The sequence below is a fragment of the Medicago sativa genome, chromosome 6 (assembly GCF_051527215.1).
Source record: "Medicago sativa cultivar Bolivia chromosome 6, Bolivia_mono, whole genome shotgun sequence".
NCBI lineage: Eukaryota > Viridiplantae > Streptophyta > Magnoliopsida > Fabales > Fabaceae > Medicago > Medicago sativa.
The window spans coordinates 24,443,510-24,467,042 of NC_140754.1; the positions used below are offsets into that span (position 1 = coordinate 24,443,510).

A 23,533-nucleotide genomic window follows, 5' to 3' on the forward strand; every position below is an offset into this window, starting at 1 on the left:
AGGGATTCATCATCTAGGAGCTAAATTGAAGTTTGGGTTAGAGAATCTTGGTGCTAGAGGTAAGAGGGTTAGGTTTCAACTATAATTCATATCATTTTCTTTTTACCCATTTTATGAAATTGATGAATTGAATCTAATTGATTGTAAATTCGTGTTCATGTTTTGATGCAATGTTTGAGTATGTAAATTAAATGTTAATTGAGTTGTTGATGATAAAATTACATGCTTAAGTTGTGGTTATATGTATGCTTTGCATTTTTGTCCAAAAATGATGATATGAAGTGTTGTTGTGATGAATTGTTGATGAATTCATGATGTTTAGTTGTTGTTGTTGTTGAGAGATGTTGTTGTTGATGATTAAAACATTGGGTAATCATAATTGGGGAGTTTGCTATGACTTTGTGTTGTTTTTGAATGTTTGATGAAAATGGGTCAAATGATGATTTTTTGTCAAGATAATGTTTTGGGGAAAATTTTATATGGAATTGAGTGTCTTTTCATGTTTAGAAATGTTTAAACAAACTTTGGGATCAAATTTGAGCTTTGGGAAGTCAAAATTGGGGTTTTGGGGTGAAAATGGCTCTTTTTCCCGAGACTGGATCGTCGTAACTCGCGGTGGCAAGTAAGCTTACTCGCAATGGCGAGCAAGCGATTACTCGCGGTGGCGACTAGACCTACTCGCAATTGCGAGCTGTACGAGTCGGGGCTCCTGTTTTTGCGTTTTCGTGCCTTTATCCCTAGTTTTGTTTTGAGCTGGTTTTTGGTGTAAACATGAAAGTTGTAGATAATATTTTTAGCTTTCCAAAGGCGTTGGTTTGACTTGAATATGATATTTATTTTTCAAGTTATGGGGAAAATACTCTTGAAAAGTTTTGTTGAAAAATCCCTCATAACTAGTTATAAGTCGACCCAATCCTTGTGGAATGTTTTTAATCCTTGAAACTTGATTTTTATGAGTGCAGCTAAGGCGGTAAAGCTGTGATGTAGGGAATCTACTTGTTTTTCTTTGAAAATGGGAATTTTGTGAAAAATGGTCAAGTGAGACGAACTTAGGAATTTTTGGTAATTCTCCATATGTGGCCGATGAAATGCTTATGTAACCTCTACTTGCACATATATGTGACTTGTGAGAATACATGACATAGGCAATTGAGCTTGTTTACTTGGTTTTGACTTAAATGCTCAACTACTTGAAATATTTTGACTTTGAGAGACGAATTTGATTGAAAATGATTTTTGTGAGTCAATAGATTATCAATTTGTTATGAATAGATTAATATGATTATGAGATGATGTATGAATGGTTGTTGAGTGATGAATATTGTCGCGTCATTTTTTGGAGATCAAGGCTATTCAATTAGCTTTTGACTCACTTTTATTTCACGACTTTGAAAAAATTTATTTAAATTGGGGGTCCGGGGGTTGGTTACATAAAGGGAAGGTGTTAGCACCCTTTATGTCCGTAGTACTCTACGGGAACCTCTTGGTTTTTATTTAAATAATGTGCTATAACTTGCTTATTTTTTGAAGAAAAAAAGAATTTGAAATGATTAATAAAGGAGGACCTAATTATCTACATTTTATTGATTTGGAAGGACGAGTGTCCTCTGCCTACGTACCCGTGAGGGATCAAAACCTCATAGTTCGGGGTTAAAAAGCGACGTTTGATTGGTTGTGTGTTTTTTATTAGTTTGAAAAAGGTTTTTAAAATGAAAAGCCAAGTGGCAAAATGGATTTGTTTGTATTTTTATATTAAAGAAGAAGAATGACTTGAAATATGATTAAATTGATTGAAGTTTGATTAAGGAAAGAAAATGAAAAAAGACGTCACTTGATTTAAGATCAAGGTTTGTTTATGAAAATGTTTGTGTTTTTGAACTATTTGCATGTTTTTGTTGTTTTTGAATAATAACTAAACTAAAATTAAAGCTATCGGAGCAAGAAAATAAAAACGTAGGTATTTTGTGGTGACGTTGGATCCCCACAAAAACCTTTAACCTAAACTAGGAGCATAAAAGAAAGGCATACACACACGCACGCACCCATGCACCTAAGCTATTACAAAAAAACCTATTAATACATTCTACGGTCTCGAGAAAATAAATAAATTACATTAAGCCTATATTTACATTCTAATTTCATGAAATGACATAAAAATAAATTAAAATGCATGATAAACTAGACTAAATAATGCATGAATTATTTACATTCAAACCTAATGTACAAGCTACGTTTATGTGATAAAATAAATAACGAAAAGTTAAATATGCATGATACTAAACCCAAACTAAAAATGCATGAACGATTTTATATTAACCTAATATGCATTAAAAAAAACGATCATTGAAATGCTAATAATGAAAATGAAATGTTACGAATAGAAATGAAATGATCTAAAATGCAGTAAAATTAAAATGCAATAGCGAAAAAATGCACGAGAGTTAAACAAGATGTAGTAGTAAAAATATGCATGCGGGGTGTTAACGGCATGTGTGTGTGTGCAGGAAGCAATGGAAAGAAACGGCAGAAAAAGGCAGCTGGGCCTTGCTGGATTTCGAAATGGGCTTAGAGGCTTGCTGGGTATGGGTTAGCGAACCGGTTCGGTTATGGAATGGGTGGATTTTGTAAACCGGTTCGATGATGGGTAGATATAAATATATGTTGCAGATTTTTCATTCATTTTTTACACATGTTTCTCTCTCTTTCCTCACAGACTTCCCTCTGTTCTCTCGTCTTTCTCCTCTGTTCTTCATTCAACATTCTCCCTCCTATCCTTTCCGGCGAGAGCGATGGGGGTTCTAGCGGTGGCCGCCGGCTAGGTACGGCGGCGCCACCATCTAGAACCCTAAAATTCCATTTTTTATATTTTTGATTCTTCCTCTACTCCCACTACCTTCTTCCTATTGTTTTTCTAAACCCATAGTTCCCCAGAACATGAACCTATGCCCCTAGATATGCGAATTAAAAAAGAACAGAGACACTACCTTTGATGATTTGCTTCTCGGATTCGATTGGGTTGCGGCTTGCTTCGTTGATTCACCGGGATTGGGTTGTTGAAGCCGTGCACGTCTGGTCTGGTTCCGTTGTCGAGTTGCGTGCCTGGAGCTCGACGGATTCGTGAATGTTTGGGGTTTGATGGTGTTGCGGTTGTGTCGAGTGTGTTGCTGACTTCTGGTTGTGGTGTTGTCACCGCGTCTGCTTCTTTGTGTCTATGTGTTGTACGTGTGCGGGTCGAAATTGTTGTTTGGTTTCGAGATAAATTGGAGGCGTGAAAGTGATTGTTGGTTTTGCGAGTGTTAAGGTTATTAGGGTTATGACTGGAAATTGGTGTGAATCGTTTGTGACGAATTGGTTTTGACGGCTATGAATTGTGTGTTTTTTTGTTGCTTTTGTGCGTGAATTGCTTGCAGGTCATTGTGTGAGTTTTGGCCGATGATTTGTGCATTAAAAATTGGCCCGAATTGTGTTACGATGAATGGTTTTTCTTATGAGATTTTCGGCCCCCTGCTGATGAATTGCAGTTGGTTATTTATAGTGTTGGACCTAAGGGTTTGGTGAAAACTAAATCTCTGGCTTGTGGGGAAGAAAACCAAAGTTTGTGACTTGATTTACGGATTGGAACGCTCTTTGCTTTGGATTTGGATTGAGATGAAACACGCGCGTGTGACGAAATTTGTTCTTGTGGATTGGGACCAATTTTTAGACTTAATAAATAAATAACAAATAAAATGAAACTTGGACCTATTTGGACGTGACACAAATGAAACTAAAAAATAAAAGCGACTTAATCGAGAATAAAGGAAAAAAATTGAATAAATTAAAAAGAAAGAATTAGAGTTTAATTAATTAAAAGGAGTTTAAATAAAAGATGGAAACTTAAATTAAAAAAAGATAAAAATGAGAGAAGAAGGCCCGACTCGAAACCAAACATGAGGTATTTTAAAATACCTCTCGTCGAATTTTCACCGAAAAGTCAAAGACTTGATCGGGGTCGAAAGGGCACGTGTCGGTGTATGAATGTAGGATCCTTAGGTCAAAAATTGGGGTATGACGGATGCCCCTATTTAAGTTTCTTCGTCCGGAGATTTGAAGATGGAATCTTTAATTCGATCGGAGCGAAGAGACTTAAATACAAAGTACACCAATTTTGGACCTAAGATGCTATGAATGCTCGTGAAATGCTTGTATGAATGCGGGACGACAAAGTTGACTTGACCGAGACGAGAAACAACGACGGGATACCCAAATTTGTTGAAGAATGGGATCCGACTCCGCTAGGGGAATGTAGTTTCACTTGGGAAGGATTGTCTACTACCGTATCGGTTTGGAACGGCAGAAAGCTTAATGAGGACAAAAACTTTGGGGTGACATCTCTTGAACGATAAAGTGGGGACGACATATTTGAAATTGATTAATGACATCACCGGAACAGCCACGGCAGGGATGACACCATTGAAATTAAAATTGATTGGCGACATCTCTAGAACGTATAAATGGGACGACACCATTGAAATTGATTTGATTAGTGACATCACCGGAACAGCCACGCTGGGGATGACACTTTTGAATTTGAAATTGATTAATGACATCACTAGAACAGCTAACGGCAGGGATGACACTTTTGACATTCCGTCATCCGACAAAATGGGGAACGACACTTGAGAAAACATAAATTGAGTGGCATCTCGTCATCCGACATACGGGAGATGACAACGTTGACATTCCGTCATCCGATGAAACGGGGAATGACACTCTTGATATTCCGTAATGTCCGACTAAGCGGGAATGAAATTCGATATTCGTAATCCGACAAAACGGGAATGAAATTCTCCGATATTCCGTAATCCGACGAAGCGGGAATGATGATTTGATATTCCGTAATCCGTTAAACCGGGGAATGATGATTTGATATTCCGTAATCCGTTAAACCGGGAATGAAAAACTTGACATTCCGTAATCAGACAAAACGGGGAATGATGATTTGATATTCCGTAATGTCCGACAAAATGGGGAATGATGATTTGATATTCCGTAATCCGTTAAACCGGGAATGATTTACTTGATATTCCGTAATCCGACAAAGCGGGAATGATGACTTTGATTTTCCGTAATCCGACAAACCGGGAAAGACACATTTGATATTCCGTAATGTCAGACAAAACGGGAATTGAAAGCTTGATATTCCGTAATCCGACAAAGCGGGGAATGAGATACTTGAGAAGATAAAGATTGAGTGACATCTCGTTTTCGACAAAGCGAGGGGACGACACTTTCGAGAAAATAAAATGTGATTTCAAACTGTTCATTGGTGGGAACCGGCCATTTGAAACATGATGAAAAGTAAACTCAAGCGATCCGTTGTTTAGGACCGACGGCTTGAAACAAGATAAAAATGTGAACTCAAGCGGTCCGTTGTTTAGGATCGGCGGCTTGAAACAAGCGAGGACTGCAACGAAAGAAAACAACCAAACAAGACTTTGGGTGACTAATGCAACCATGTATGAATTGATATTGTGTATATGTTGTGTATGAATATGTGAAAGTATTAATGTATGAATGTTTGAATGTATGAATGTTTGAATGTATAAATGTATGAATGTAATTTGCATGATCGTATGAACCGTACGTGACGGAGTGACTCGATGAAACGAGACAAGACGGGTAAGATGGGAGGCGGACCGACATCGCGGTACAAACACTCGGCAAACTTCCTTGGAGATGACTTTATTGTGAACAAATCGAACCGTTGGCGGTGTAAAACCCGACACAAGGTAGCAATCGATGCCTTTTGGGGAGAAAGCCCATTGTTTAAACAAAAGCCTGGAAGAAGTCGCCATTTGTAAATCGGCGCGGAATGATATTCCCTTGTCATGCTTCGACAGTCATTTTTGTATTATTTTTTTTGAAAATCCCTAACTTTTGCCTGGACCGCCCTTTCGGGTTTTCGGTCCACCGGGAGTATATTCCTTTTTTGTGCCCCTAATTTTTGCTGGACCGCCCTTTCGGGTTTTCGGTCCACGGGACGCTCTCTATTGCCTAAGCCGCCTTTTCGGGTTTTCAACTTAGCGAGCTTTCATTTTTTTGTATTATTATTTTTTTGTATATTTTTTGACATCTTGCTTGAAGCGAGAGGTCCCCTCCATTGTGTTTAGCCATGTTTCTCTTCCGAATGTAGCCGTTCTCGAGGCGGATGCGATGTACGCTTCGACTACTCACAAGTTCAAAGAGAGTGCGTTTGTTGTTCACACTTTTCAAAAGATGTAAAAAAAGGTTTTTGTATTTTGAAAATTTTTGCTTCAAGTATTGCCATCAAAAATAGAAGAAATTTTGCAAATAGAATAAATGAGAATTCCAAATAAATGGCACAGCTCAAATTTGATGAATTGAGTAGTGGCCTACCAATGGCGTGACCCCACGAGATCTTTGAAAAATTTGGAAAATGGTAAATATATGGGAAGGTACATTGAACACAATAACCGTTATACTCCACGACAACTTTGAATGCCCCGATTCGAGTCTTTGATCTCTGAGATGCTTCGAATCGAGAGGTCTTTTGATACTGGATGCCCCCAAGTGGACCGTGCCATTGAATGCGAGTTACTTTGTCATGATCCTTAACTTTTGCATAGATCGCCCTTTTCGGGTTTCAACCTATCGGGATAATCATCATTTTTTGTTCATGTCTCTAATTTTTGCTGGACCGCCCTTTCGGGTTTTCGGTCCACGGGACGCTCATTTTTGCCTAAGCCGCTTTTTAGGATTTGCGACTTATCGAGCTTTTATTTTTTGACGAGTATTTCTTGACTGCACCGCATTCATGGGACGCGTGAGTTTGTCACCATCCGTAGTTGCAAGAGTCATTGCACACGAGCCTTCATAGTCGTCCACTTGCCCCTTGGAGTCCGACCGGAAGGTAGTACAAAGTTCCATTCTTGAAATTCATGGGGACGAACCTTTTTGTTAGAAGCTTGTTTCAAACCTCTTTTGATATATTTGTACAAGGTCGTCATGCGTTTAAATTTGATCAAGCTTGGACTTTAGCGGAACTCCTATTGATGAGACTTTGACCTCCACGGGAAGCACGACCTCCATGTTGCATATTGGGGAAGGAGGGGGGCTGCCCTGTTGAAATGTGTACCGAAGTACGATATTTGAGCAAAGAGAATGGTAGCACGCCGAGCCGGTCTTTGTAATTGAATGTCATCTTCTCGGACAATCTCCTTGATATTTTGTTTGCGGCTTCAATGGCTAAGATGCCCCGGTATATGAGAGATTTCATCGGGAGTCTCTTCATTCTCTTCTTCAACTTCGGACACGGGGAACTCAAAGTTGGAAGAGAGTACAAGGTTATAATGTTCAACGGGTTTATTGATGCATGATTTGATTATTGATTTTGACAAGTACAAGTTATGATTATGCGGATATTTGAGAATGAAATTTACTTTTGGTTTTTTGTATCACCATTTTTCCGTAATAAGCAAAAAGTAACAACAAAGTCGGGATCAAAACGACCTTTTTATTAATGATGACAATACTTAAAGCAAAAGCCCTACACAAGTTCACGGTCGTCTCGGGGCGAACGAAAGGATATTTTTGAAAAACGAAAATCAATAAACACCACATTATTTGAACAAAGGAAATAGTGAAGGAACAAAAACAAATGCGACAACCGAAAGCGGCAAATCACTCCATACGTCACTAAAACTATGCACCACCACTTCGGAATGAGGTCCCGTGGTTCGGTATCATATTAGCTTTGCACATTTTGATTCAAGTACGTGAAGGATAGGACCTTGGCTTCGACTAAATCTTGAAGCTGCATTCCTCAAGGCATAACGGCGCTCAACATCGTGACCGGTGCCCCTTGATGGAAGTCACATGAGAGATCGGCTCTAAAACCCGCCGGCAATTTTCTAGGCATCGGTGGAGGCGGCACAGTGCGGACATAATTCCCTTCGAGCAAAGATGGGAGCAACTCGGCATACTTCATGGGAATCGGATCAAATCGTGTCCTTGGAGCCTGTTGTCGAGGTTGTTCTTTGTTGATACGGTTGTTGATCGGCATTGGGAACGGGTGTAATAGCGGCCACATGTTGATAGGCCGAATATTTCTTGGCGCGTCCGTCCTTTCACCATACTAACCTCCTGCTCTTTCTTTTTCGAACTACTAGCGGGGACACTTTCTTTGTCCAATCGTCCTTCTCGGACTCCTTCTTCCACCGTACACCTATAGTAACCATCTCGGCAAAGTCCTTAGGCGTACTTCCGACCATATTCACGTAATAGAACCTGATTGAGTGTTTTTAAGAAAAGTTTGGTCATCTCCTTCCCTTCCACACGTGGGCTGACTTGGGCGGCGATGTTTCTCCACCGTTGAGCATATTCCTTGAACGTTTCTTTGTCTCCCCGAGTCATAGCCTTTGAAGATCGCTTCGGTCCGGGGCCATATCCACGTTGTAACCGTATTGTTCCACAAAAGCATCACACAGTCTGGAAAGTTCGGATCTTTGTTTTGTCTAAATTCATGTACCATTTTGAGGCGGGACTAGCCAAACTCTCTTGAAAGAAATAGATAAGGACCGGATCATCCTTGGCATAGGCATACATCTTTCTCACATACATTGTTAGATGTTCCTCGGGACGGGAGTTCCCCTTATACTTCTCGAAATGCGGGACCTTGAACTTGTGGGGTATCCGGACATTCGGCACAAGACAAAGATCATAAGCGGTTTTCCCAAACACTTTCTTCCCATGGAGAGCTCTCACTTCTCGTTGCATCTCATCATACTTCTCTTGTAGGTCAACAACCCTGTCATAGGCCCCCACACTGCTGAATGGTAGATGGGTTCCTCTTCTCGTGGGATAGTATGAACGACGAGGTGCCGAGTAAGTTACGGCGATTTGGAGGAGCTCTCACAAAAGGTGGAGGAACATGAGCTACATATTGATGGGTAGGCATCTGAGCTTCACAAGCAATGGGACGGAGTATTTCGCCGGCGGTAAGAGGCGGGAACCATGGCACGGAACGTTGTGGAGCGAGTACTCCGCAGTATCGGCACAAAACATCCATTCGGGGCCGGTAGAAACGGTTTCGGCTTGAGTCCCGATAGGAGGAGGAGGAGGTGCTTGGGCAACCGTCGGTGTCTTCATCAATTTAGTCATTTCGTCCATTTTAGTCCGCATGGCTGCCATTTCCTCCCGAAGCACTTGGTTTTCTGTTCGAGATATTCCTCCTTTTCATTACGATTGCTCGGGTGTTGTAAATGCGAGTTGGACGAGGATGCCATGACTCTTTTGAGATGGGTTGACCTTTATTGGAAAAGAAAAATTTGTGAGACTCGAAATTGAGACTATGAAATGCACATGATGCATGATGCTTATGCAAAAATAGACACATTTTTGTTGAAGGGCTTGTCAAAGTGATTGTAAACATTGTAAGGAAACGATAGCAAAGCCGAGAGACAAGTCCCCGACAAAGCTAAGGTCCAGTTTAAGACTTTCGAAATTGTTTTCCTTGGTGTCCCTCTTTATAAGGTCCACTCCTCGATGTTTACAAGACGACTTATCTAAGTCCTCCGATATTTTGATGAGAAAAAGTTTCTATAAAGGTATGCATGTATGCATGAATATGCTAAAGAACGGAGAAAACATGGTGTGGTTTAAGTCCATATGTTGGAGTCAAGGGTAACAACGCCACTTGGTAAGGACTATGGTTTCAAATGTACTTGCAACAAGGGTTCTACCAAAGTTCCCGAATTCCGACCGCCTTTGAACTTTATCGGATACCGAGACAACACCCGGTCCAACATCGTTCGTAGGAAAGTCTAGTTCGAGTGTAGTATCGCGGTCGACTAATACCGAGACAACACCCGGTTAGCCACCGCACTACGTCCTAAAAAAGGCCAAGATGAGTTAAGGGTTACTAAAGGTCCTTAGCGTTCAACAGAGACTTAAGAGTAATAAAGTCTAAGCGTGACAACACCTCGCCGACATATATCACCTCAAGCTCCTCCGCTAAGTGTGGTTATCTCACGTGTGACAAGACACGAGAATACTCTCGGTATGCCACTATGAGTCTACCACTCCTATCTTATGTTTCACTCGAAGTCCGGTTAGAACTTATCTCACCACTCACGTTAAGAACAAGAAGAAGGAAGAAGGGAGAACATATATACACGTATTTCCATCTTTTATTTTTTTGATTTTTTTTTTTTTTTTAAGCAAGTTATAGCACAAAAATTAAATAAGACCAAGTTAGGCTCAACCCTCTTAGGGAGTCCCCGGTGGAGTCGCCATTTACGTCGCGTCATTTTTTGGAGATCAAGGCTATTCAATTAGCTTTTGACTCACTTTTATTTCACGACTTTGAAAAAAATTATTTAAATTGGGGGTCGGGGGGTTGGTTACATAAAGGGAAGGTGTTAGCACCCTTTATGTCCGTAGTACTCTACGGGAACCTCTTGGTTTTTATTTAAATAATGTGCTATAACTTGCTTATTTTTTGAAGAAAAAAGAATTTGAAATGATTAATAAAGGAGGACCTAATTATCTACATTTTATTGATTTGGAAGGACGAGTGTCCTCTGCCTACGTACCCGTGAGGGATCAAAACCTTGTAGTTCGGGGTTAAAAAAGCTGACGTTTGATTGGTTGTGTGTTTTTTATTAGTTTGAAAAAGGTTTTAAAATGAAAAGCCAAGTGGCAAAATGGATTTGTTTGTATTTTTATATTAAAGAAGAAGAATGACTTGAAATATGATTAAATTGATTGAAGTTTGATTAAGGAAAGAAAATGAAAAAGACGTCACTTGATTTAAGATCAAGGTTTGTTTATGAAAATGTTTGTGTTTTTGAACTATTTGCATGTTTTTGTTGTTTTTGAATAATAACTAAACTAAAATTAAAGCTATCGGAGCAAGAAAATAAAAACGTAGGTATTTTGTGGTGACGTTGGATCCCCACAAAAACCTTTAACCTAAACTAGGAGCATAAAAGAAAGGCATACACACACGCACGCACCCATGCACCTAAGCTATTACAAAAAAACCTATTAATACATTCTACGGTCTGCGAGAAAATAAATAAATTACATTAAGCCTATATTTACATTCTAATTTCATGAAATGACATAAAAATAAATTAAAATGCATGATAAACTAGACTAAATAATGCATGAATTATTTACATTCAAACCTAATGTACAAGCTACGTTTATGTGATAAAATAAATAACGAAAAGTTAAATATGCATGATACTAAACCCAAACTAAAAATGCATGAACGATTTTATATTAACCTAATATGCATTAAAAAAAACGATCATTGAAATGCTAATAATGAAAATGAAATGTTACGAATAGAAATGAAATGATCTAAAATGCAGTAAAATTAAAATGCAATAGCGAAAAAAATGCACGAGAGTTAAACAAGATGTAGTAGTAAAAATATGCATGCAGGGGGGTGTTAACAGCATGTGTGTGTGCAGGAAGCAATGGAAAGAAACGGCAGAAAAAGGTAGCTGGGCCTTGCTGGATTTCGAAATGGGCTTAGAGGCTTACTGGGTATGGGTTAGCGAACCGGTTCGGTTATGGAATGGGTGGATTTTGTAAACCGGTTCGATGATGGGTAGATATAAATATATGTTGCAGATTTTTCATTCATTTTTTACACATGTTTCTCTCTCTTTCCTCACAGACTTCCCTCTGTTCTCTCGTCTTTCTCCTCTGTTCTTCATTCAACATTCTCCCTCCCATCCTTTCCGGCGAGAGCAGTGGGGGTTCTAGCGGTGGCCGCCGGCTAGGTACAGCGGCGCCACCATCTAGAACCCTAAAATTCCATTTTTTTATATTTTTGATTCTTCCTCTACTCCCACTACCTTCTTCCTATTGTTTTTCTAAACCCATAGTTCCCAAAACATGAACCTATGCCCCTAGATATGCGAATTAAAAAAGAACAGAGACACTACCTTTGATGATTTGCTTCTCGGATTCGATTGGGTTGCGGCTTGCTTCGTTGATTCACCGGGATTGGGTTGTTGAAGCCGTGCACGTCGGGTCTGGTTCCGTTGTCAGCTGCGTGCCTGGAGCTCGACGGATTCGTGAATGTTTGGGGTTTGATGGTGTTGCGGTTGTGTCGAGTGTGTTGCTGACTTCTGGTTGTGGTGTTGTCACCGCGTCTGCTTCTGCTGTGTCTATGTGTTGTCTGTGTGCAGGTCGAAATTGTTGTTTGGTTTCAGATAAATTGGAGGCGTGAAAGTGATTGTTGGTTTTGCAGTGTTAAGGTTATTAGGGTTATGACTGGAAATTGGTGTGAATCGTTTGTGACGAATTGGTTTTGACGGCTATGAATTGTGTGTTTTTTTGTTGCTTTTGTGCGTGAATTGCTTGCAGGTCATTGTGTGAGTTTTGGCCGATGATTTGTGCATTAAAAATTGGCCCCGAATTGTGTTACGATGAATGGTTTTTCTTATGAGATTTTCGGCCCCCTGCTGATGAATTGCAGTTGGTTATTTATAGTGTTGGACCTAAGAGTTTGGTGAAAACTAAATCTCCTGGCTTGTGGGGAAGAAAACCAAAGTTTGTGACTTGATTTCTGGATTGGAACGCTCTTTGCTGGATTTGGATTGAGATGAAACACGCGCGTGTGACAGGCTGTTCTTGTGGATTGGGACCAATTTTTAGACTTAATAAATAAATAACAAATAAAATGAAACTTGGACCTATTTGGACGTGACACAAATGAAACTAAAAAATAAAAGCGACTTAATTAAAAGAAAGAATTAGAGTTTAATTAATTAAAAGGAGTTTAAATAAAAGATGGAAACTTAAATTAAAAAAGATAAAAATGAGAGAAGAAGGCCCGACTCGAAACCAAACATGAGGTATTTTAAAATACCTCTCTGTCGAATTTTCACCGAAAAGTCAAAGACTTAATCGTGGTCAAAGGGCGCGTGTCGGTGTATGAATGTAGGATCCTTAGGTCAAAAATTGGGGTATGACAAATATGATGTTTGTGATCATACGTTGTATTTGTTCCTTTGTATGGACTATGTGGAATTGTGGCAACTATATGTTGTTTGTGTTGTGAATGTTGTTGGTGATTGTATATATGATATGTGGTGGTGAATTGTTATTGATTATATATATACAAGTATTGGTGATGGTGAGGTGATTATTGTATGTATGAACATATGCATTTGTAGTTGAGTCATATGTTCATACATACATGACTGATGGTGGTGGATTTTATATCCAATGGAGGTGATTATGATGTTTTTGTTGCATCGAAGGTGACGACCTTGAGGTGTTTTGGTACCACATGCATCTAGATGAGTCTAGAGACATTGCATAAACTGTTGGTGGATTGAATTGCATTAAGATGTATTTGATGGTTGATTTTTGCTAATTGTAATTGAGGATTGAATTGTTAATTGTTGATTGACAAGGTGAAGTTGTGATATGTGTATGATACACTTGTTGAGTTGAGCTTGGAATGATAGTAATGAATTATATGAGGGTTATGAATGCTTGTGAATGAATGCTTGAATTGATATTCTTGAATATATTCTTTCAACTCCAATGTTCTTATTTAAATCTTATATGGATTATGATGATGTAACGCTAACCCTCGGTGGTTTACCACCTACCTTTACGTATGAACGGGTAGATGGAGTGCGGGATGCTTAGTTTGTGCTGCTTGATGATGCCGAGGAGTGGAGTTCCTCTTTTATGCAAGTGTCTAGATTAGGGCTCTGATCTAGGGTAGTTCTTGCATGTTGGTTTTATTTTGGACTATGTATTTTGGAGTTGAGATGTTATTTGTTATTTGAGAATTGGAGAATACATTTGTATTTTTGTTGAGATCCGGAGATGTTTTATGAATTATATGTATGTTCCGTGCTATGTTGTGTAACATGATCTTTATGCATGTTTTTTTTGTGGTTGATTCGAAGACGTAACATCTATATCTAGAATATGTTTGTATATCCGCGCGTTTTACCGCTTATTAGAAATAGGGTGTTACATGGTCCAATCTAAGTTTTCAACATTCCAACTGCCATAAGCACTCTTTCAATCAATGGTTAGAGGTGAGGTCTCGAATAAAACTTGCATTAATATTTTGATGTGTTGAGAAAAATTAGTGGCAACCAAAACCAAAAGAGTATATTGCAAGCTATTATGTTGCATGCAAAGTCATTTGAATTGAATATATGCTGAGTGAATTGAAGATTCAAAAGCCAGGAAGCCAATTGTTTTGAAACTGGACAACAAGTAAGCCATCGACATAGTAAAGAATATAATATATAGAAGATAGATTTCACATCTTCAGGAAGCAGATCAAGAGTTCATTAAAGATGTGGAAGGAAACCTATAAAAAATGTACATGTGAATAAAGAATGTTGAAAGGACATTAAACTCATTTAACTCCAATAATTTCAGGTTTTAAATATGGGAAACACTAAAAAGTCAAAAAAGTTTCTTTTCTTAGTACTAACTTCTTTTTTAGTATCCTTAACCGGTACCTCGAGACGCCGGTTAGCATGACCCTTTAAATATATTTTGTTTAGAATTAGTTGAAAAGGCATATATGCCTATTTTTTTTTCTTCTATATATTAGGAAACGTTTATGTTTTAAATTATACTTCCTCCGGTCCTAAATATAAGAGAAGTTTCTTTTCTGGTATATTGAATAAATGATATATTTATTTCAAATTATAATCTAAATACATTAATTATTGAATGAACCTACAAAAAGATTCTTCTCGTATATTTAGGACCGGATGGAGTAATTAATTAGGAGTTTGAGTCACTTGGGGTTTGACCTCTATAAACCGTAAGATTCTTTATGAAATAAATTAATCTTGAATTTAACCAAACAATTGAGTTTAAGTGGTTAATTAACTTCATCTAGGACGAGTTTGATTCCTACCGGAACAATTCTTGGTCGAGCTATCCCTACCTCATGGCTAAACTCCGGATTACTAAGCCCTTTTCCTCTATAGGAACCGGAGAGTTAACGCAAAAAAGATCTTGAATTTTTATAAAAGTTACACTGTTTTGAATGAGAGTTTTCTCCTATGAGTTCTTCGATTAGAACTTGTATATCGAATCTTATCAATGACTTCCTTATCATTGTGGTGATTCCTCTTGGCTTATCATTCCTTCATAGATTAGAAGCAAGTATGACGCCTTATTTACCGTTCCTTTCCCCTATTCCATATTTTATTTTACCTTTTTAATCCTATACAATTTGTCTTTCCACATATCCAGCACCACGACTCCAAATTCGCTTTCGACGGCTCCACGATTTTTTGTCTCGAATTTTTAAAATTTTACGGAAAAAAAAGTGTTTTTAGTCTTGGATTAATCCCTTTAACAAAAAAGCTAAGGACTAAAATTAAACAAAATCTTAGGCACTTAACTTAAAAATCGCAAGTGTTGTTGAGATTAAACAAAATAATCCGAAAATTAGTCAATACATGAAAATTAACTTAGAGCGGCAATAAATAATAATAATTGACAATAGTTGTTTAAAAAAGCAAGGCAAAATGCGTTTCAATCCAAATTTATCCATAATTGACTGTTTACAAACAAAATAATCCGAAAATTAGTCATTGCATGAAAATTAACTTAGAGTGGCAATAAATGATAAAAATTGACGATACTTTGTTTAGAAAAGTTGGGCAAAATACATTTCAAGAAGCCAATTTTATCCATAATTGACTGTTTACAAAATAGATTAATAATGTTTTTTTTTCCAATGTAAACAAATAAGTTAATCGTAAGACACTCATTTCCCATCATAGCCCATTTAATATGTTTATGACTATTGTCTTGATAATTTTTATTGTTGAAAAAGTTTTCCCTATCGTTAGTGAGACGGGAAGTACCAAATAAGTACAAATGAATCTATCAATCATGTATTATTTGGAATAATAAATAATTTTTCTTTCGGTAGCCAAGGCTACGCTCCTGCATATATCTATCCTTTAAGAAAAATACAACTACATCAACTCATACGCAAATGAAAGAAACTTCATAGCTAATGGTTTCATTGAATCTATGGTAAAAATACAAGAAAAATATATACACTAATCTAAAGGCTAAAAACCCTTTATGATGGATCATGAGTCGTTAAAATAGTCAAATAAGAGAAATCACAAACACATTCCTTCTGATTATTCAATTGATAATACATGCATAAGAAGAACCATGTCCAAAATAATGCAAATCAATAACATCCAAAATACACACCATTGTTTTTCCAAATGCTTCACATAAATACAGTGTTAGTGTTGTGACTGTGAGACATTAAGAAGCAGGGTCTAAATTTTTTAGCCAAACCTAAATTACAACTTTTTAGTGAGACGGTTTCTTGAACGGTCCAATTGTTTAGATATGGATGTATAGCTCCTACGAGAGTTAAAGCTGGACTCGTCGTTTTCTATGAAGCACGGAAATTCCTCAAATTATGCGTGTTCTAGTATCATATACACATCATGTCCGACAATGACACGTATGATTATTGGTGTGGACGTGTACGTGTTTGATGTCCGTGTCTCCACTTCATAGGTTGTGTAGAAGCAAAGGATATTTTGGTAATGCGGCATCCTTGGGTTTGGGAGATGAGCATCTTCTCGCTTCTATCACAACCTCCGAATACCCGATGACATCCATTTCTGGAGGAAGATCATCCTGTGAAATATAATAATAGCACGACTTTCAGCTGATTATATAAAATGTAAACTCAAGTAAGCCAATCCAAATAGAACGACTTTTAGAGAATCCTGTTTGAAACACTTTCCAAAAACTCTTTTAGTTTTTAAAAACTTCAAAATTAAAAACTTGTTTGCTAAACTATTTTTAAAATTATAGTTTTGGAAATTGTCTTGAATTTTTTAGTTTTGGAGACTAAAACACTAAAACATGTAAATGGATAACCATTATGAAAAGAGGACTTGTATATTTCAAAAGCGAAAACAAAAACTATTTCAAACAGGCCCTAAATCTATCACTTTGTTTCTATTTCTTCAATTTGGCCCTGATTCCTTCTTTCTCTTGAATTTGCTTTACAAATTTTACAGATAACATTCCTATTATTCAATGATCTGTACTATTGTTTCACTTTTTCACCATTGTTTTGTGAGAATCTCCAACTTGCTCTTTATTTAAATTACACCATTCAATTCGTAAAGACAATTTTGCTGAAAAATTTACTTCATATGCCTAATTCAATATAGTAAATCTTAAGCTATGTATTTACATTTACAACACAATAATAACATTTCATTGGTAATGATGGGGAAGGAATTTATCGGAGTACAACATATGCTCCTTCACCTTTGACCCAAATACATATCTAAGATAGCAGACAATCACTATAACTATGAAGAGAGTGAGAGAGAAAGGAAAAAAAAAATACTAACCTCTCCATATTCTGTTCGCAAATGCTGACGCTTCGCATTAACGATGCATCCTACACAAATCCCCTTTCGAATGTAGGTTTGTGCAAGGGTAGGGCATAAATAGGCGTAGCGACAATTCCTTCCATCGACAATAGTGCGTGTGGTATTTCTTCTAGTCCTTCCATTATTTTAATCTCAATGATTTTGAGGACCAATATATAAGAAATACCATCCTTTGGTCAATGGGAACTTATCCTAACCAACAAAACACAAAACCCTATTAATGAAATTAAATAGAACAAAACTAAACCCTATTAACGAAACGAAACAAAACCCTATGAGAAGGAGGGATGGGAAAATATACCTCTTGCAACGTGCTAGAACCCTCCAATACCTCAGAGTTCATTGATGTCATATTCCTCATTTTCGCATCGTGACCACCGTCCATGGTAGAATTCAACAAACTACCTAAATGGTGTGAACAAGTTAGCATTTTAACATATGTATAATTCTAGCTTCCTAAGTCTTAGCCACTCATTCACATTCATTGAGCAACCCACAATCCAAATAAAAGCTACAAAATTGAAATTTTATGGAGAAAAATTATGTTCGACCGGTAACAATGTAGGGTTGACATTGATGAATCAAATTGGCAAATACGAGATCATCGGGTGCAATAAAGGCACCCTTTTCAAGGGTTGCGACACGCAGTCCTATAAATACAATTCATACATAAATCGATTCAATACAAAAAACAACACACAAAAAAAACTAACATAAGGATTAAACATCAATTTATATACCCTTTACGAAGATAGGCATGTGACAAAGTAGGGTTTAATTGAATAGCTTCGTTAGCATCGAAAACAACTTCGCAACATACGAGAGAAGTGAGTGAACGAGTGAGTGCAATAAAAGAGATAAAAAAAATCAAATAAAGGGGGTTTTGGAGGGACTAGACCAAGCATCGAGTTTGATACGGGACCGGGCTCTGTCGCGAAGAGATTAGCGTTGGTGAGATCAAGTTCGATGGCTTCGAGAGTAAAAAGCAACGGCAAGGGAAAAGTCGTCTTCTAAGAACGCTTCTCGGCATTGATCTCAAGCTCATTCGCCATCTCCGAGGTGTGAAAAGACGCCATGTCCATCTAGGGTTTGAAAAGTTGTCGTGAAGGGTTGCTTTATATTTATATGTTCTATTTGAACAAAAAAAAATGACTACATATGAGGAGCATTTGGTGGCCAGTTTCAAAAATTCCTCAAACGAAACCGAATCAGATGATAAATAATGATTGAAATGGAAATAAATGAGCTATATTAACAAGGGTCTTCTTAACCGGTGCCTTTGCGGCACTAGTTAAACAACTAAAAGTAGAAAGAAAAGTCAAGTTTTGTATTGAAAATAACACTTTTTAACTTTCAAAAAGTATAATACACAATTTTCGAGACAATATTTCTTTTTATAATTCCTTAACCAGGTGTCCCAGGGCACCAGGTTAACATTTCCCTATTAACAATTGAATCCGAAATTTAATGAGTGATAGGTGCAGCAAGCAGATGGTCATGCATAGTCAAACAAAAATCGAAATAATATTATCGGTATGACATTAATATTAATTATAAAATAATATAATTTGAGAACCGAAATATATACTATATATACTTTTTTACAAGAATCGAAATATATACATGTGTATCTAAATTTAGCAATTCGTCTCATAAAAAAGAATTAAGAAACATGTGAAAATATTTGATTTTTTAATTTATTTATTCATCTACTATTGAAAAAACTAAAAATGTTGTAATCATATTTAATGTATTGAATCTTTCGTTGCTTCAACATATTTTTTCGACCATTGTAGATGTGTTTGAAAAGTCTCTAAAGAGAGTATAACATGTGTCAAACTAAAGGAAACAAATATTTTTTTATTTTTTGAGACATTTGTCTTAGTTTGTAATGTGTTGCACGAGTGTTGTTCTACGAGTGTCAAACACCGATTATGGAGTGTCAAAATAAAAAAGAAAAAAAAACTTTTAAGACACTTGTCACTCCACTATGTTGGAAAAATGTGTATTGCACATTGCAAAAGGATTACCGTATCATATTTCTAGTGGTTACCATGGTTTGATCAATGTCTTCTATTCAAGTTCTGTAAAAACAACATTATTATTCGAATCACGGAGGATAATTCTGTGGTTAACACGGGTGAGTATGCTAATTTAAGTTAATGATACACTTTCCATCATAATAGTTTATTATGAGTATTTTTTACTAGATGATGTACTTCTAAAAAATGAGTTGACTATTCAAAGATGTGATACAAATAAAATATGCACATCTCCCAAAGCCATCGGACGTCGGATCGTCAAACTATATTTCAATTCCCACAAAATCCTATTCTTCAAAAGCAACAATCACTACTACAAAATAGTGAAATACCCCCCTTTAATAGCATTCATTTGGGGTGATTAATAGCACTTGTGAAGCGCTAAGAAAGCCCCCGCTATTATAGGTCGTAACCCCTATAATAGCGTTTTCTAAACGCAATTAAATAGAAGTGTTTCAATAGTGCTTTCAAAAAAGAGCTAATATAGCCTTATTTTTTCTATTTTAAATAGGTGTTTCTTAGCGTTTTTTGGAAAGTGCTATCTTAACTATCCCCTTTTAATAGCGCTTTCGTAAAAGCGCTAATAAAAGTCCTAATTTTTTATTTTAAAAATTCAATCTACAACCAAAAGCTTCATAATAATTAAAAACATATTACAAATTGCTAACAAATCTTATTGCATTCATGAGTAATCCATTGATTTGTAGTAAACAATAGTAATGTGTTGATTAAAAATTAGTTAAAAGGGTCATAATATTAAATAAATCCTAAAAGGACATCTAATTTACACTATCATAATAATGCAAAGATGGTGCACATATATAAATAGTAAAAGCAGCCGCAACCACAAAATAAACACCCAACTTCGAGGGGACACATCAAAAGCGATCCAATGTCTACTTGATAAATCTATCTCCAACATATTCTCCTCTCATATTTAAGAAAAAATTAATTATGTATTGTTCAAATTCCAACATTGAGTCAAAAGTTTAAATTAAATCGAGAGGAACTCAAGTGCAAGGAGAATCAACTTAAACTTCCAAGTACGGATAACTTAGCATGGCATAACGATCAACTAATGGAACTAGCTATCAACATCAGTTTAAAACACTATTCTCAAAAGTAGCATAACCTTAATCACTTCTATTCATCTCAACATTAGTGGATTCATGCTAAACCTCAATTAGTTTCTACTTTTTAGGCTTAACCTTAATCACTTATATTTCAATCATTAACTCATTGATTTCGCTGTACCCATCATTTACATATTACAATTAAAAATTCACATTTGCACATTTTATCATCGTAAATAATGTTTTGAATAGAAAACTCACCCTTAATTGGACCGGTGCGAAGCATCGGCTTATTCTTGAACTCATGTTCCAAGAGTATCTTTGATATACACAATTTTAATCATGAATTATTCCATTAGTAAGGCCAATTATCTGGTCATTAACTTATAAGTTATATCTAATGAACTTTGAGCAATGCTCTTTAATTGACTAATTTTAGTTTATCTACTAACATAATCAATTGTGATTTTTGACACTATTTGAGCAAACTCATATAAACATTTTCGAGAAAATTTATAGAAAACTTAGAGAAACAACTTATGACATGTCCATGAGTTGTTTTCAACTTATTTTCATATGCTTTCGAAGTTTGCTTATGAAAATAGATTCTAACTTTCGTAAAATACAATTTAAGTTTATTTTATCCTTTCCTTTGGCATAAAAATTACTTATATATAAGCACTTATGTGATAAGCGCTTAATTAAGCTAATTATTCCAATGGGCCAAAAGATTACCTGACACAACAAGCTGAATCTAAGTTGAGCATCTTTATAATCAATTGCAGTTTTAGGACTACAGTATTGGCCCGGTCATCCCCTACACCTGTCAGATTCCAAATGCCACAAAATAAAGTCACTTTAAATATTCAATTATAAAAGTGTAAACATTCTGTCGATTGATGCAAACTAAAGCACACAAAGACAACCTTTTAAAGAAAAAGTAGGTGATCCACAAAAACATGATCAACTCCTCTCTTGTAACAATGAAAGAAACACAGTTTCAATTTTATCATATTTCGATAAAGAGTAACATAATGCTCTGCATATAGAAGTGTAAGAAAATGTGAAAATTGTGTTATCATTCAGAATCCAAGTTAACACACAAAATTCCAAATGATCCAAAACAACACAAAATTCCAAATGATCCAAACAAGGGCGGACCAATATATGACACGATCGAACAACAAATGCACACTGCCACAAACACCTGCCAAACTTGAACTAAAATTGGTTAAGTAAATAAATTAGTGGGTTGTCTTCAGTTATGTTTTGTTTTAAAGACAATAATCTTAGGAGTTTCTTTTTGTTTTAAGTTATGCTTCAGCTCTATATATAGATCCCTGAATTGTTTGTAGTCGTATGCTTGATGTTATAAACATATTTCTGGCTTCCAATATATCATTTCCATAATACTTTTTTCTCTCATATCCCTTCTAAAACCAACAAATTGGTAGCAGAGCTTATTTTCTTAAGGGATCTGTGAATTGAGTACATAACAAAACCACCCTAAAAAATGGAAACAAAAAGAAACTTCTCCCTTGCTCCACCCATTTTTTATGGTGAAAACTATCATGCTTGGGCTATTAAGATGTCAACATATCTTGAAGCCTTAAAACTTTGGGAAGTTGTAGAAGAAGAATATGAAGTGGAGCCATTGCCGGAAAATCCAACGGTGGCTCAAATAAAGATTCACAAAGGAAAGAAAACAAGGAAGGCTAAAGCTAAAGCATGTTTATTCCAAGCGGTGTCAAGCGCAATATTTACAAGAATCATGAACTTGAAATCGGCAAAAGACATTTCGGATTACATCAAAAAAGAATATGAGGGAAATGAAAAAAGCAAAAACATGCAGATACTCAACCTGATTAGGGAGTTTGAGATGCCAAAAATGAAGGAGGCAGAAACCATAAAAGAGTACGCAAATATGTTGCTGGGCGTTGTCAACAAGGTGAGATTACTTGGTAATGATTTTTCTGATGAAAGAATTGTGCAAAAAATTTTGGTTTTTGTGCCTGAGAGATATGAATCAAAAATTTCATCATTAGAGGAAACAAAAGATTTGTCGAGAATTTCCTTGGTAGAATTGGTGAATGCATTGCATGCACAAGAACAAAGGCGAATGATGAGAGGAGAAGCGCCCGTAGAAGGTGTTTTGTATGTGAATGCAAAAATTCCAGGAGGAGGCAACAACAACAAGCAAAATGATGATATTTTTCAACCATGTGCACATTGTAAAAAGACAAACCATCCTCAAATAAGATGTTGGTGGAGGCCTGATGTCAAGTGCCGAAAATGTGGCAACATGGGACATGTAGAGAGAGTATGCAGGTCAAAATCAGATGCGACAAAGATATCCATGGCGCAAAAAGAAGAAGATCTACTTTTTGTTGCAAAATGATTTGTTACAAGCAATAGTTCATGTGACTCGTGGTTAATTGACAGTGGCTGCACAAATCATATGACCAATGATCATAAGCTTTTTAAAGAGCTTGACAAAACCGTTGATTCCAAAGTAAAAATTGGAAATGGTGATTTCATCTCAGTCAAGGGAAAATGGACGGTTGCTATTGAAAGTTTATCCGGTATGAAATATATTTCTGATGTTTTATTTGTGCTTGACATTGATCAAAATTTGCTTAGTGTCCCACAACTTCTTGAAAAGGGTTTCAAAGTTATATTTGAAGACAATGTGTGCTTGATCACAGATGTTAAAGGCAAAGATGTATTTAAGATTAAAATGAGAGCTAAAAGTTTTGCTCTAAATCAGCCAATAAAGAAGGTGCTGCCAAAAACTTATGAATATTTTGATGATGACATAGAGAATGTTCCAATTAGAAGATGCAATGAGATCTTGGTGAAAGAGTTCAAATTTGATGATCAAGGGGTTGATGTGTTAACAAAGGCTTTACCAAAAGCAAGATTTAAAATATTAAAAGACAAGCCGGGACTTTGA

General features: G+C 36.5%; 1 long non-coding RNA gene and 1 pseudogene across 1 annotated transcript; one reads left to right on the forward strand and one right to left on the reverse strand.

Moving 5' to 3' along the window:
* Window positions 1-7,498: 7,498 nt before the first annotated feature.
* On the reverse strand, window positions 7,499-12,577 carry LOC146914082 (uncharacterized). Its single transcript, XR_015013888.1, has 2 exons — window positions 11,964-12,577; window positions 7,499-9,309 (listed from the first exon to the last, which is right to left on the reverse strand). It is a non-coding gene; the product is annotated as an uncharacterized LOC146914082 (long non-coding RNA).
* Window positions 12,578-21,947: 9,370 nt separating this feature from the next.
* On the forward strand, window positions 21,948-23,533 carry LOC146914083 (uncharacterized; annotated as a pseudogene).